At 47.2% G+C, this 14477-nt stretch overlaps 1 protein-coding gene across 5 annotated transcripts in view; it reads right to left on the reverse strand.

Moving 5' to 3' along the window:
- The window catches only part of GRB10 (growth factor receptor bound protein 10), a 148684-nt gene extending 140430 nt beyond the window's left edge, over positions 1 to 8254 (reverse strand). For 3 of the 5 annotated variants that reach the window (XR_010610091.1, XM_065667719.1, XM_065667715.1), the window contains exon 1: positions 8064 to 8254. The gene's annotated coding sequence lies outside the window, so the exon portion shown is untranslated. Of the gene's footprint in view, positions 1 to 7738; positions 7920 to 8063 lie in introns of those variants that run through there. The other 2 variants (XM_065667720.1, XM_065667717.1) reach the window with 2 other exon arrangements.
- Between the last annotated feature and the right edge of the window lie 6223 nt (positions 8255 to 14477).

The following is a 14477-nucleotide window of genomic DNA, read 5'->3' on the forward strand; positions in this document are numbered from 1 at the left end:
TCTCAACCCACAAGTTTTACCTTTTTCCCATTCTCTCCCCCATCCCACTGGGGCAAACGGCTGTGTGGTGTTCAGCTGCCTGCTGGGTTAAACCACCACAAGGGCTTTCATTAAGAACCTTCACTTAAAAACAGAAAGTGAAGTTAGGTGCCCAGCAGCCCGGGAGGAAAACCCAACCAACCAACCAACCATCCCCAGAAAAAGAAAAAAAAAAAAAATCTACCACAAAACCCAAACAATTTTAGCCTCAACTTTTTGGACTTCAGGATTCCTGGAATGAAATCTTTTAGCACAACACAAAGCTTACGGTTAAAGCTGGTGAGCTTTTTTATAAAGTCTTAAAAATGCATGTATTCTGTCTAGGCGATGGAATGCTAGAGGCAGATTTGCCATCAGCAAAGAGCTAGTGGCAAGTAGTACTTTGTCCTCACAATTGTGCTGCACAGATATAATTCTCTCGGAAATTGTTTACTGCATTCCTTGCTGTGACCGTGTACAGTAACTGGAACATCACAGTTAGAGCTGGACAGGAAAAACAAAAGCAACCTGACCCACCGAGAAAGCATCTGCCAGCACTTGAGCCATTGTTCTGCAAAGTATCAAGGCTTGAATTCTGACATAATCCCCTGACATCTTGGGTGATGTCAGCACGAGCAGCTATTAGAATGAAGAATGATGACCCACAAGACATTAATTCAGGAAGAATCAATAGCCTTGCAATACATATTTCTCCCTTAACATTCTCCTAAATGGACTTGAATACATTTGAGCCAGAAGGGAAAGCAAGCCTTTTAAGAAAGGCTTTGGCACAACACAAAAATATCACAAGCTTCTGAATTTTTAGCTTTTCCAGCTCCTTGAAGTTTAATTCCACACTTGTGCTCTGGTATAATAAAAGCTCCTCATTCCTTTCCAAGGATTCTCAGAGCTTTAACAGTACACTAAGCAAGACCAACCTACAGATTTTACCTTCCCCCAGTCCTTCTCACCCCCTCTCCCAACTCCTGTTTATGGAGAGGGAACATTCTCCTATCTTAATCTGTACCTAGTAGATGAACATCATGGAAAAGAAAGAAAAAAGGAAGGGTGAGGGGAGGCAGCAAGGGGGGGAAAAAAGATAAAGCAAACAAAAAAAAAAAAAACCCAGTAACAAAAAGCCCCCACACTTCTTAAAACATCTGCTCTAATCCATTCTAATATACCTATCTATCTTGTCCTACCATCCTCCGTTAAAATCAAGACCTGGTAAAGTTTTCTAACAGTTTGTCCTTTCAAAAAGCATCCAAATCTTTGCTGCCAGTTAGTTTTGACATCTGAAGCACTCTACAAACATATGAAGCATGCACAGACACACAGTCTGGTTGCACCTTCCTGACCAAGAATATGTTTCGGGGTCAAATTGTTCTGTAACAGGAGCATCTGCAGTGAGTGAGATTTGGGTGACATTTCAAGGATTCCCTTCCCTATGGTTTCAAAACCAAAATTAGCACTTGAAGATGACCTAGAAATAAAACTAAAAGAAAAAAAAAAAAAAAAGGAAAAAACAACTTCTGAAAGCCTAGGCTGTGCTACAAACCAACAACATGAGTCAGGGCAGAGATGCAGCCACTTGATCAAGTCACCAGAAAAGCAGAATTTAGATCCCAGGCACTGAAACAAGTTTCCAAGTGTTCATCAAGCGCTAATCTCCACCATGAAGAGTTTATGGACGTAAAGATCCTCCCTGCTTATTGATTTTTCTCACCAGGGATGCATAATGGAAGAATGATACTGGTCTCATGGAGCATTATCCACCCTTACTCCTCTGCAGCCTCCAGCAACCACAGGCTCAGCATCACAGCAGCCAGTCAGTTTCTCAGATTTCTGTTGACACAAATTCTGCAGCAGTAAGCGTGAAGGGAATGCAAGGACCACACTCTGAAGGCTTTTTTGTGAACAAATGCAGACATCCCCACTGCTGCTCTGCAGGCGAGTTCCTTCCCACTGGGCTATAGGCTTATTCCAACAGGATGGCATGGCATTTCCTCTATGGGTTGCCTGCCAGGAAAGTCATTTCCTATTTTTGTCCTGTTGCGAACTAGTAGAAGCTGGCATTGATGGAGGCTGGTAAGAATCAGAGGCTGGTTTACTAGTGGTTTAACCAAACATGTGTTTACAATTACCCCATTCATCATGATCTGCCTGTGTAAAACTGCTTTTGGAATTTGCCCATGTTCCTTGGGTTTGGCCTCCAAAAAAGCTGAAACAGACTCACTAAGAAATACATTGTTTGAATAGTACTGCTGGAGCAACACAACTGATAGTTAATACTGTAATCATTAATGCAACTGTTGGGCATTAAGATCAACATAGCTGTTCAACTTGTTGTTGTTGGCCTAAGGATGACAGCTTCGCAGCAGGGGGGTAAGATAATGGGAAAACCTCTTGTGGTCTTCCCCTGGAGTCCAACAAAAGAATACAACAGAAAAAGGACACTGTGTTACTTTCTCAGATACTCTACAGTATCTGTCTGCAAGAAGAGACGGTCCTGGTGCTCCTAGCAAGCTCATGTAGGGCACTCATCACCTTTGCACCCAAGAACCACAACTACCACCAAAGGCCCAAAGCCCTTTCCAGAAATACACTGTGCAGTGTAATTTAGACGTGCAATTCCCCTCACCTTCTCCTTGATTCACACTTTGGGGACAAATAAGCAGAGTCTGTTTCTAGATGGTAACAGAGATGTCTCACTGCTGATCCTTTCTCCAAGAAGTCGTCAAACTATTCTAGCAAACAAGCCTAGCAAAAATCCCCATACCTGAACCAGAATAATCTCAAAGCTAGCAGTCTTTAAAGCTGCAAAGAGCTCTAAAAGACACATTTTGCCTCCCCCAGTATCAGTGAGGTAGACTTTGATGCCATGTGCCTAGATTATGCCAGATCTAGTCTAGCAATCTACAAACTTGATATAAATTGTAATTTTCAAAACATACATCAGAGAACTACACATTTTCCTCTCTCCAAAGTTATCATTTGATATCAAAGATATAATAACTTACCAAAATGACTTATCAAAGGTTTCTGAAAGTAAGGAAAAGGTCCCTCTCACTAATTTACAGTATTAGCCCCATGCTGTATTATCCACGCTGCTGGAGGAGGTCTCCTTCCCTGTTAAAAGGATCATCCAGTGAGAACAGCCCATCTCTGTGATAGCCAGCTTTTGCTGTAGCCATTCAGGGGCAGTAAGTCTGCATCTCCTCCTGGGTTAACTAACTGGGATGCAATTAGCAGGTTTTATTAAAAGCTCTCTGGGCTTGTAAATCAGCATTAGCATTGGGTTTTGAAGAACCCATGTGATTCACCCTGTCTATACCTCTGTTCAACCCACACCCAAGTCTCTGGTCCTTACCACTGTGGGCCATTGGACTGGAAAAACCCAAGCAGCCACATAGCCACTGCTGCCTTCTCCTAACAGAAAGTGACTCACTGTGTCAAAACCTCATGCTTTCATGAGTGTTTTCCAACACGTTTTCAAGTTCATTGGCAGCAATGGCTCCTCTCCATTAAACAGAAATCACTGATCATTTTCTGTTACAGAGGCCAGGAAAGACAGAACTGTTCACAAGAGCACTACCCTAAAGCAGGGCTTGAACCTGCAATGTCTTCAGTCCCAATAATCTGAACAAACTGATACATCTGCAACTTGAAGACCCTAGGAAAGCAAGGGGGGACATCAATGTTCAGGCAATGAATGCTCACCAGTGTTAACGGGAAGATCTAAGAGTTTCAGGATAACTTGGCTCTGGTGGCAACTCACTTCATGAATCCTTCACTCTTCAGTACTCCTATGCACATTATAAGTCCAAAAGCTGCCATAAACACCACTCCTTTCAGATGAATGTATGAAAAAATGTAGCACCTGTCTGTCTGTCTCTCCCATCAGGTATCTGCTGAAGAGACAGTACCCAGGGGAATAAAGCGTGCCAGCAAAGTGAATGCAGAATACATCCAACCAGATCTTACAAAAGGAGGCTATTCTGGTTGTTTCATCACTGAAGATATTAGCAGTTCGTTTGTAGACAGGATGCCCCATACTGATCAACGCTTTTCTTTTATGCTGCACTCATAGTGGAATCTGGCTTCCTTGGATAGCCCTCTTGCATCCACAACACAAGAGGAGACATATTGAGCTAGTGGGAGAACTGCTGTCCCAAAAGATCATCCAATTCAACAGATGGCATGAGAATAGGAAAGACCTGGCAAGGGACTAGTTCAGAAGTGCACAGCTCAACAAGTAAAAAGAAAGAAAAGTCAATGAGGTGACATCTGTTTACTTGACAGTATGTTTCATAACAACCACCAGTTTGGGAGAAAAACTGATGGGAAACAAGACTCCTTTGCCACATCCAAGCTTAGGCTGCAAAGTGCTCTCCTGACCAGCAGGCAGTGCAATAGCAAACCTGTAAATAAAGTTCAGTGCTTGTAAAAGAATCCCTCAGCAGCCTCATTCCTCATAATTCCTAACAAGACTGTGGAGTTTCACCTTTTAGGAGAAGGACCTCTATTCCTAGATTTCCCTAGGTGAACAGTCACAACCGGTATATTTTGGACATGCCCAGGAGCAGGTCCAGCTTCCAAGAAAAACAATCCTAACTTCTTAGCCTGCTTTCCTACACAAGGATGCTTATGCAATCACACTGTAGCCAAGCCAGTTGGCAAGTTCCATGCAAGCCTGACAGAGGCAGAGGTCTCAAGAGCTATCATCCTCGTTTGTGAAAACACTGGGCCAGGTGGGGCATGCATAAGGAACATTGCACTGTGAACTGGCACCAATATCCTTACAGTTGAGAAAGATCCAAAGAAGAGTAGGCTTCCTTAGGCTTAGTTTGGACAGAAATGCTGGCTTAAAATGAAGAAAAACTTTTCCCTTGGCCCCACTAGTGAAGTTCACACAGAGGTTTAGAGTAAAAAGCCCAGCAGGAGCTGGTAAGATTTCTGCACAAGTGTTTGCTACAAACAGTGACATGCTCCCACAGACAAATACTTCAGTACATCCTAAAGACAGTCATCAAAAGGCAGCCATTTGTCTCTTCCTGTCCCCCCAGCTCCCAGGTGTCTGACAAACCACCTAAGCGCACATCCCCAGCACACACACTTCCCAAGACAGTGCGCAGCTGGTCTAAGCCAAAGTTTTACCTAGAAACTTGGCTTCCTTCAGCCCCATCACCGCAAGCCTCCACTGCAGCACATAGAGGGGGACGGCAGAAGGGAGGAGAGGAGCAACAGCACAGTTCCACCCGGTGCAACACCACCCAGGACCCCCCCAGCCAGCCTGCTGCCACTGCCACGCACGCCCGGGGAAGCTGCCTGGACTGCACAGTCCAGGGGGACATCTGCTAGTTCGGTGCTGTCAGAAAACAAACTCCCAGTGCACCACTCTCCTGGTGCTGGCAGAAGCGGCGCATGACCCAGCTATGCTTTTCCTCTGCCAGCTGGGAACTCCCTGCCTTGGAAGGATCCCTTCGACAGAGAGATCCAGATACTTTTTGCCCATTTACACCCCAAGCGCAGCCGAGAACGTAACCAAAGATTCCTATAAAAACCTTTGTGATAATTCCTGCTGGAGCCGTTTAAGCGCTCACAAGATACACGGCTGCAAATATTTGCTTTATTCACGGAGCGCACAGTACATGCTTTAAGCAGAACTGAAACGCAGAGATCCATTTCACATTTGGGCAGTGCTTTTGGACTACCCAATAGAAAAAAAAAAACCCACTGGAACATGCTACTGAAATCCAGGTGTGGCTGTATCTGAGGATGAAAGCCAACTCACACAGTGGTCAGGGAGGGGATATTTTGATTAACAAAACCAAGGAAAACCATGGAAGTACCACAAGATCTTTAATATGTGGCCAGGGCAAACAAGACCTACTTAAAGAACAAATAAAGTCCAAGTGAAGAAAATAAATCAGAGTATAACACAGTAAAATGATCACTGGAGGCAAGCGTCAGGGTCTGCTGCTCTGTCAGCTTACCGCTTGCAGTAAGGCTACCAAACAGTGCTCTCCACGCTTCGCTGTTTGCTCTACATTGTGCTGAATTTTAAAGAGTTTGGATTTGGAGAAAGAAAACCCAAGCAGCCTCGATACTATCATAACTGTACACAGATGCCCAGAGCTCTGGCACAGCTCTCCCTCTCCTACCGCACAGTGAGGTAAGCCCTCCAGGAAGGCTAACACTGCATGGGGAGAGCATCCTGCTGACCCCTGCACCCTTCCCGAACCCCAGAATGATCACAAAGCATGGCCAGAGCTGCTATTTAAAGTTTCAAGCATTCTTCCTTTTTTTTTCCTGTGCAGGTTTTCTAATCTCCATGTGTTTGTGGTGGGTTTTTTAACCTGTCCTCATAACTCGCTCCTTTTAATCCTAGGATTAGCCTTGTTGCCCTTCTCTGCACCTTTTCAAGAGCTTTAAGTACAACTAGTCTCTAGACACAGGAATAGCTTGAGTTGGGAGTGTTAACGCATCACTGCTACATGTCCTATAAAATCTCTGTTAAAACAAGCAATTGCTCAGCACCTCTATGAGGCAGCACAATTTCAGCTGTCCCTCAGCAGTACAACTTAAGGTGGTAGCTACCCACATCCCTTCGATCCCCCTCTCACTTCCACACAACCCCTAATTCATTCTTCTTTAGTAAAGGGAAAGGCAAACCACATTCTTCAGGGCTGTTTCAGAAAACCTGATCAATGCTGCTTTGACATACCAGCAACACATGTTCCCATTTCAACAAATGGGAACATTTCAGGCAGACCACCACTTCAGATGGAGTGGGGCTCCGGGCTGCTGAATCAGCACTTTCCATACTGCTGGCAATACAGAGTTATGCGACGCTTCAAAGGGAAGCAGGGGGGAAAAGGGGAAGAGGAGGAGGGGAGCGCGCTGGCACTTAAGCAGCAGAAGCGGGCAAGAGGATTTTGCCGGAGTTCATCTGCCAAACCAATTAACTGCAAACTGCTCGCATAAAGATGCCACAGTTTCAGCCCCAGCTTGCAGTACCACAGTTATACAATGAGAGACCCGTGCGTGCGCGGCTCGCCCCGGCGGGGAGCGCAGGCAGGAGACACCCGGTCCTCACCACCCTCTCGGGGCTGCTGGGGGGCTGACGGGCACGGCTCCCGCGCACACCCGCACGCCGGTCGAGCAGGAAGGCGGCAGCACCCCGGGGTGGCGGTCGGCAAACTGCCCTCCCGCCGACACTGAGCCGGGGGGACGGGGAGACACGGGCGCGGGGAGCTGGGGCAGCACCAGCAACGCTTGGCGCGCCAGGTCTACCCACCCCCGGCGCAAGACGGGAAAGCCCGGCTCCCGGCGCCGCTGGAAAGAGGCACGAAGCGGGTGAGCAAACAAAACGCGGCGCGGAAGCTCCGCACTGGGGTAAAGAGCCGCTCCCCGAGCCCCGCGGCCACCAGCCGCCGCCCGCTCCCCGTCCGGCCACGGGGGCTGCCCTCCTGCCGCCGGGAGGTGCGGTGGACGCTCCCGGCGGGCACGGCACGGCGAAGGGGGGGGGGGGGGCTCGCCGGCGTCCCCAGGAAAAGGAAGTTTGCTCTCCTCCTCCTCCTCCCACCGGCCTCCGCCACCAAGGAGCCGGCGAGCCCTCACCCACCCCAGCCCGGCCTCCCCGCGATGCGGCTCCCCCGGGGCAGCCGCCTCCGCCTCCCCCTCCCAGCGCGTCCCTCGCTGCCCTCCAGCCCTTTACCTGCTGGGCGGCCGGCCGGCCGGCACCCCCCGAGGGGCGGCGCGCACCCGCCAAGTTTCGTGCGGGAGCAGGGGGTCGGGGGAAGGGTCGTGCACGGCGGGGCGGGGAGCGCGGGTGGGGAAGGGGAGAGAAGGGATGGGGGGTGTCCTCCAGGCGGCGGGGAGGAGGAGCACGGGCGGAGGAGGGCAAGCGCTCGGGGCCACGCGCCCCAGAAGTAACGAGGGGGGAAAAAAAAATAAACACTATAAATAATGAAATTTTAAAATTAAAAAAAAAAGGAAGAAGTGAGCAAGCGAACACCAACAAACCCAAAAAGAAAACACACCGGACGGGGCCGCTCGCGCCTCCGCAAGGCGACCCGGCGCTGCGGGAGGGATCTGCGGAGAAAACTTCTGCCCGCCGCCGCTGACCGACCGACCGACCGACCGACCGACTGCCTCCGCCGCCGGCTCCCCGCGCTAACGGCGCCCCGCTACCGCCGCGCTCTCCACTCGCGCCCAGCTGACTCCCGGCGGCGCCCCGCGCCCCGCCCAGCTCCCGCCCCGTGCCCGCCCCCGCCGCACGCAGCCGCAGCCCCGGCCCGCGCCCCGCCGCCGCCCCGGGGAGGGCAGGGGGCGGCCGGCAGTCCCGGCGGGGCGCTGCGGGGCTGGTGCGGGGTGGTGCGGTGCGGTGCGGTGCGGTGCGGTGCGGTGTGGTGCGGTGTGTGGTGCGGTGTGTGGTGCGGTGTGGAGGGGACACGCTGTGTTCCCCTTTAAGCCAACAGAGCACCCGCGGCATCTGCGAACTTTCCCCCGTCGCCCCTCGCTGCCCTGCCGCTTTTCCCCGCAGCACTGCCGAGAGAAGGGCCCCGGGTCCCCTGCCGCCTGTGCCCCTACAGCGCCGTGCTCTCTGGCTGTGTGGGGAGCTGCTCCGTGCTGCCGAGCACCCCCATCTGCCCCTATCCCCGGTGCGGCGGCACTCCTGCAGCCTGGCGCTTCTAAGTTGCGTGCAGGCGGACCTGCGGGATGTCACCCCGGGGGTCAGCAGAGCTTTACCCAAGCTCCAAGCGATCCTATTTGCGAGCAGCTTGCAAGTAACTCGGACTGCGAAAAAGCTCTTTTAGGGGAAGCGGAGATGCACGCTTCCCGGAGAGCTACTGTGTAGGCTTCAACGCAAGCCACCGTGCTCCGGGATGTTCGGTTCACCAGACGCAATAACACCTCTCGTAAGAAGTGGTCAGCACTATAAAAGGAAATCAAGGCCAGGGAGAAGTGGGAGAAATTTCTGGGCTTTTCCTCCCAAGACAGATGCCTGTACGCTAATGGGAGCATTGTGGCTGTGCGCCCGAGCCGAATATATTTTGAAATGTAACATGAAACCTTGCTTGCTCTTGCTCTTTCTTCCTCCGTGGCTCTTCTTCACTGTATTTAAAGGAATGTTTTTGTTATCAGCCGCCCTCTCCATCCCCGTGTTTCCAGCCTGCTCTGATCTCACTCTGTTCTCACCACTTGCTCTCCCTGTTTGACTCCTCAGATTCTCTCCCTGGTTCCCTCGTGTGTGTGTCACCTCAGCCTCTCGGACACACGTGCCACTCTGCTGCCCGCTCACTGCTCGTCCACCTCATGCTGCCAGCTGCCCTGCCTCTCCCTAGCACAAACCTTTACTCGGACATCTCCTCTTGATGCAATGCACTGCATTGCTCTTCAGCCTGTCAGCACCACTAGCACCGGTCCCAAACCCATTCTAGCCTGGCCCCTTAGGAGGTAGCTCTGTGCTCTATCACTCCTCAGCCCCCAGTTCCCCCTTGTCTCCCCACTATCAGGCTGGTCTACCCTGACTTGATGTAAGCCATCAGTCACCCTGATTGTGTGGTTTTGGGGTCCAGTTTCAGAGTGCTGGTACCTCACCAGAGGAGAAGGTGCCTCCTCTCTGCTACTACAGAAGGCTCCTGTCCAGGTTGCTACCTAGTGAAAAGGTCAGGAGAGGTCATATCAGATTTCTGCCCAAGATTACTCCATAGGTAAGGAAGCACTGACTACCATGTCTGACCTCAGGACCAGCATGGCTGGCGTCACAGTCCCATGTGCTGACGTAATAAACTTTCTGCACATACAGATAGTAGGATGATAGAGCAGCCCAGGTTGGAAGGCACCCCTGAATATCATCAGGTCCAACCTGTCATGGGAAAGGGAGCCAAGATGAGGTTATATGGCACCCTGTCCTGCTGCAACTTGAAAGCCCTCAATGATGGGGACTCCTCTATGTCCCTGGGGAGGCTGTGCCAGTGGATGATTGTTCTCATAAAAAGCCTCTTTCTTATATCAAGATGAAACCTCTCTCAGTGCAACTTGTATCCGTTACCGCTTGTCCGCTCCACGTGGTTCCTTGTGAAGTGAGAGCCTTTGTCTTTTTTGTAGCCATATATGTACCTGTGTGATTTGACTGAGGTTTGTGCAATGGATGCCCAGTTCTTGCTGCTTTCACTGAGCCTGCTGCCACGGGCACAACCAAGGGCTTCGACACACGCCTCTTCTACATAGACTGTTGAATGCTATTTGCCCCGGCACATTCTTCAGCTGCGCAATGAAACAGTTATACTTTGTCATCCATAGTATTTCCACCCTGGAATATCAATTTACAGCCTGGCGTTACAGGGTGTCCTCAAAACGCAAGAAGTGAAAGCGGAGAAGTTATATAACTGGGTCGGCCCTGCAGAGCCGACCGGCCGCAGGGATTCCCCCCTTCCGAAACATCCCCTTTCTTCCCCTATGTGCTACCTCAACCTCAGAGGCACTTAGCACATTTTATCTCAAAACCAGAGGCCACCCTTACAGCCGTGATGCGCTGTATCTGATCCTGAAGGAAACCTGGAGGGGTAAAGCCCAGGTATTTCTGTACCATCACACAGGCAGCCACCTGGCTGTCTTCCAGCGTGCTCTTCCTTTAAGTGTGCTCACTGTTTCTCTACATAAGACTGCTGATCCATCAGTTAATCATATTGAGTAAGTACCTAAAATTAACTTTTAAATTATTAATGCATGAGAACATATCCGTTTGCCATGCACATTATTTGAAAGGATTACAGTGTGTACACTGAAGGCCATTAGTGTTACATTTTTAAGACAGTAAATTGACTTGTATGGAAATCAGAAGAGTTGATGGATTCCTCTACAAATGCATTTGACAATGATAAAATGTTCAATTGGATTATTATTAAGCATGTGTCTGTACTTAAATTTCTTTCTAATACATACAAAAATACATTCTGCGCAAGCCTTGATAGTATAATATTTTTCATTTTGTGATGGGTTAGAAAAAACAGATATACACGAGTATTGAAAATACTCATCTGACAAATAAAAACACTAGGAAAGATATGTTTAGTTTCCTAGACTACAGCTGTGTCATTCAAGACAAAACTGTACTGTCATAAAGTTGTTTATCCAAAATAGCACCATTAGAACCGTTACATGTAGAAGTAGCAATGCATCCTTTCAGTAATGGCAGTGAAGGACGTCCTTATGGTAGGCGTCTTCTTTTCGCTCAACTAATGAATCTCTGAAAAAGCCCTGTAGTGTGCCAGGTCATGAAAATAACAGCCTAAAATGCCAATATTTTTTTCTAAAAAAAAAAAAAATGGATATTTTCTGCAAGAAAAAACAGACAGAAATAATGAAGGCAATAACATTCTCTGACTGTGTAAACATTATTTCTGCTCAAGGACAGTCCAACAAGTAAAGGCAAACATCAGTGCACAAAGCCTCAGTGCCTTCAGGGCCAGGGTTTGTGCTCAGAAGTTTGTCCCAAATCCCTGTTTTCTTCTTCTTTGCAGTGGTTAAGGTTTGGGTTAGAGAAGACTGATTCCATGGACCCCCGATGGAAGAACTAGTAAGACTCCCCAGCCATGCTCAGGAGGAAAGAGGGCACTAGGGGAGAAGAGGGGCAGGGTGGCAGTCCCCTCTGAGCTGGAAAGGGTAGTGCTACCTCCCAGCTACCAAGCTCAGAGCATGTGGTACAACTGGACTTAGGATGTGAAGTTATTCTCCAATTTACTGCTTTCAAAATAAAGAAAGCCCAGAAAATGCGCTCTTTACAATTTATACTCCTCAGAAAACTTACATTAATATAAGTTTATCATTCTAAGTTTTTAGAAACAGGTCTGAAATATAAGCAGAATATGGCTATTCTCTATTTAGCACTACTAAAGACTCAAGACTTAATAATAAATGGCCATTGAACTTCAAGTACAGTGGACTTGGTCTGCTTTCCACAGAGACATGAACTCTGCAGGGTGACTTTCTTTTTTGGAACTTATCCAAAGGACACTAAGCTCTACAATTCAGTTAGAGCCAAGAGAGAAAAAGGTCATTTTAATGTTTTATTCAATTGACTAATGAAAACTGCCTAGTAGTTATGAAGTTTTCTTTAGAAACATTCTTAGATTTCACATATATTCTGAAAAAGGGCATAATTTTCTTTTCTATTCTGTTGATTTAGGAAATGAAAATCCAAGAGCAGAAGATCTGAAGAGGAGAGATCAGAATCTGGCCACTGCTTTCATTCTCAAAGGCACTCTCATGAAAGCGTTAGATGAAAGTCTGCGTTGAGCATCAACTTTAACTAGTAGAATGCACTGACAAAAGACTTCAGTGAACAAAAAAGGGTCAACATGGTCACTGTTACCTAATAGGTATACAGGTGGAAATGCTGACCAACCTTTAAAATGGTGGTAAGTTTCCCTTGTCATGGATAAGGCTTTTCACCTTTAATAGACAGGAAGCCTTCTAACACATTAGAATTTTAATAAGACTTAGTCTGGAACACAACCAACTCAAAGTTGTTATTTCTGTTGGTTTTACTGTAGTTGAAGCAAACACTGAAAATGTTTTTAAAAGTTATCCAGAACAAAATAAGTCTTTTTAATGTTAAAATGGGGACACATGCACACACACACGCGTGCACACACACATGCACACATACGCACACACATACACATACACACACATACCATTCTCCTTCCTTTCCAGCTACATCCTTCTTTTTCATTGTACTTATTTTACCACTGTATGGTGGAGATTGAAAGCTGAAAGGGGAAAGGAAGGCTCTAAGATAGAAACTAAACATGTTTATAAAAACATTCACTAAATATAGCTCTATGAACTAAAGGATACAGATTGTATTTCAATATTCACCAAAAGACTGACATTTTCAAAACTTTGCTTGTTTTCCCCCAGTATTCACTCAATTCTGTTTTTCACCTGACGCAGAAAAAACTCCATCAAGAGTTTAGATAGTTCACCCCCTGCCCAGTTGTTATGAAGAGGATTTCTTAACATAAGCTGAGTATAGAAAAGACTTTTTCTCTCGTCAGTCTCTGAAAGACTAGCAACAGGAAAAAGAAGAGCTATGGCATCACCATAACTGAATAAACTCACTGTGTTCATAGACTGAATTGTGGAGATTTACTTTTTGTTGCTAGGTAAGTTATATCTCTATTTGCAGCTTTTTCAAAAGGCTCAATAGTCAGGGACATCTTGCAATTTGAGATGGAGACCTAAGCTCCAGTGAGAGATATGTGCTCTTTCTGGGCCGTACAAAATAGAGCAGTTACACAAGATGGTAGAGAGAAGGGAATTTTAAGATATACTGATCATCCAAACAGAAACGGAATTAAAAAGACGAATACATTCAGCCCACCCTTCTACAAAAACACATCTGTTCCCAGTGTTAGCCCCACAATTAACACATTGACTGATTCAACATTAATAACTGTAAATTGCTGCATTCTCTCAGTTCCGATAAAGTGATAAAGAAAATGGGTACTTTTGGATATCAAAGATGTTAAGTGAAATGACATGTTAAAAGTGTTTCACTTTTTTCAGATCAAAGTCAGATGCTTTCCAGATGCATAATAAGTTTTCAAGTAGGATGCCAGATAACACTAGATGGGAAGAAAAATTCAAAATTATACTGCAATAGGAGGAGATTCAGTTCAAGCTATACTATATATTCTAATTTTTGACATGAGAAATCGGGATTTATTCAAAACATGTAGTGTTCATTGACAGCTTTGCCACAGAGGAGGAGAGAATGCAATGCGAACTGAGACTCAAAATGAAATCCAGCCACACTATAGTCAGTGGCAAAACTCTTATGGAGCTTATCACAACCGTGATTTCATCTTGAATCTTTCCATGGTTCCTGGGGAAGGGGGGTTAAAATAAGAATAAAGACAGAAAGAAAACCTTCAGTGCCATAACTTACCCTGCATGCTGAAGCTTTTAGGAGCATATTTTATTGCTGCTGTAGCAGGATCATCAAACTAATGCCATCCAAAAATCAGAAACGTTCCAGTGATGTAAACAAGAAGGGATTGCATAGAGGTAGATTTTACCAAGCTGAGAGAAAGACACGGAATCTAGCTGTGCTGGACCCAAACCAGATCTTCCCTCACTTTGTGCACTGAGCTGTGTGCTGATCCCAACTTCCTCTGAATTAAAATGTGCCTCTGTACAATACAGCCTCTCAAGGTGTCAACACGCCTTGTGTTGGCTTATAGGCTAGGGATGTGGAGCTGAGGCATGCATTAGGCAGGTTCTCCCTGTATTCTGCAGGCATCACCGCTCTGCAGCAGCCAGTTCATGTCTCACATCACTCTCCAGTGCAGGCCAATGCAAAGTTTTGAGAGCATTCCCGTTGTGTGGCTCTAAATGAGCAAAACGTGGATGTCTAATAGTCAATTGAAGTCTGGACTGGGCTT

Source organism: Lathamus discolor, chromosome 2, assembly GCF_037157495.1.
Source record: "Lathamus discolor isolate bLatDis1 chromosome 2, bLatDis1.hap1, whole genome shotgun sequence".
Classification (NCBI taxonomy): Eukaryota; Metazoa; Chordata; class Aves; order Psittaciformes; family Psittacidae; genus Lathamus; species Lathamus discolor.